The following is a 2,072-nucleotide window of genomic DNA, read 5'->3' as shown; positions in this document are numbered from 1 at the left end:
CCCAGGCCCCCAGGGCCTCTTCTCCCTTCCCCCGGGGCAGTGTGCTACTCACACCTGTTTCCACAATTCCCTGCTGTCATCCTCAAAAGAAATAAAACCAGAAATGCTGTTGATTTTCATTCCGTATTAAGCATCGTTCATCTTTTTTAGAATTTTATGCTGAAATCTTGTGTCTGACCCAACACCTGCCTGGTTGAACCTTTCCCCAGCCAACCTCTTCACACTGGTCTGAGCGGCTGCCTTCAGTGTCTTCAGGGGGGTGGTGGGCCGCTCCTGCCTTCTCTCTTCACCTCGCTGTGCTTCTATTTTAACCTGTTCATTCTCCTGCCTGGTTCCGGAAAAGGACCCCCCTGCCCCCCAGCCCAGCCTAGGAGCCTTTTCATCTCCCTTCTGAGCGCTTCACTATTTCTGATCCTGTTGACCACCCGCTCCTTCTTCTTTCTTTTTTAAAACATATTTTTATTGATTTCAGAGAGGAAGGGAGAGGGAGAGAGAGATAGGAACATCAATGATGAGAGAGAATCATTGATTGGCTGCTTTCTGCACGCCCCCTACTGGGGATTGAGCCTGAAACCTGGGCATGTGCCCTGCTGGGAATTGAACTGTGATCTCATGGTTCATAGGTGAACGATCAACTCTGAGCCACGCCGGCTGGGCCACCCGCTCCTTCTTGAAACCCTGTTCCCTCGGCTTCCGTGCCTCCTCCTATCTCACCTCCTTTTCTGCATTTTTGGGGGGGGGGTCCTGCAAGTGTGTCCTCCATGATTTTCTTCTCCAGAGTTTTATTTCTGACCCACTGTCTTGATGCCACAGAAGGGAATTAGGGGAGAACCAAATATTTGGGTTTTGGCTACAAATGCCCAGAGTCCCCTCACTGGGGGCGTGGGGTCCAGTGGGGTCCAGGGAGCTGCTCCCTCAGGTTAGTCACCAGGTCAGCCACCCTCAGACAGGCGCCCAGGGCAGTGTTTGCATGGTGGAGGCGGATGGAGAGAGGAAGGAAAGGGAGATAGTGATCAGTATGGGGCCGGGGCCACAGCTGGGAGGTGGTCCTGGGGGAGGGGAGGCTGAGCCCATGGGATTCCAAGGAGGACCCTGAGCCTTGGCAGCGCAGGAGATAGATGCTGGGGGTGTTATTTGAATTTTAAAGGAGAATGTTAGAGGACATGGAGACGCTTGGGTAAGGCAGGGAGAGATGGAGAAGGGGAAAGTGCATTTCCTCAGCTTCAGCTTCCCGGGGGCAGTAGTGAAAGTTTCCAGTCATTGGAGGGCCCAGCGTGTGGGCTTGGTTTTAGCAGGAGAAGGGTCTCTCTGAAAGGCTGCTGAGATCTATGTCATAGCCTGGGGGCTGGGGTGGGGGGAGGGAGGGGGTACTAGACACCACATCCACAGTGACAGCTCTCAGTCCAGTTCATGCTCCTGCGAAGGTTGGAGATGCGGGTGCAGAGCCCGCAAGCCACTCAGATGCTTCTTTCTGGGGCCCTCCCTGTCCAGGCCACGCAGTTCAAACCCCTGACCCCCCACCAGACCCTCGGCCCTGCAGTCTTTCCTTCTCACGCTGAACTGAGTGCAGGCTGTGCTCTCGCATCTTCAACACCAAGTTCCTTAAGGACTTCAAGGGGAGCTCCTGCCTGCATTCCACGCAGTCTGCTCCCGTCTCCCTTCTCTGCCCAGGCAGGGGCCATAGGATGCACCAGACCATCCAGGCCTTCCCCCTGCAACTCCCTCTGCCAGGAGTGGTTCTGGGGAGATTCTGCCTCCTCCCACTGTCCCCGTGGGGAGGACGTCCCACAGCCTCAGGAATGTAATCTGACCTCCTGGTTGTTGGCCCTTAGGCCTCAGAATCCCAGAATGAAGTGCTCTCTGGGCCAATGTTCTGCTCCAGGCCCTTTGTCCAAGATGTTGAATTTTCTCGAGCCTGGTTGTGCTACTTTAACTGCAAAGTACAGAAACAAACAAAACCAAAATCCAATAAACAGCCTTAACTTTCTGTTTCCTCCTCACTGAGTTGGGAGAGAGCCGCAGGGGGTCATTTCCTGGTCTGCTCCAGTGTTTTCTCCTCCATCCTCTACTAC

This window comes from Myotis brandtii, unplaced genomic scaffold (assembly GCF_000412655.1).
Source record: "Myotis brandtii unplaced genomic scaffold, ASM41265v1 scaffold506, whole genome shotgun sequence".
Classification (NCBI taxonomy): domain Eukaryota; kingdom Metazoa; phylum Chordata; class Mammalia; order Chiroptera; family Vespertilionidae; genus Myotis; species Myotis brandtii.
The sequence above is the reverse complement of the archived record's forward strand: the minus strand, read 5'-3'. Positions refer to the sequence as shown.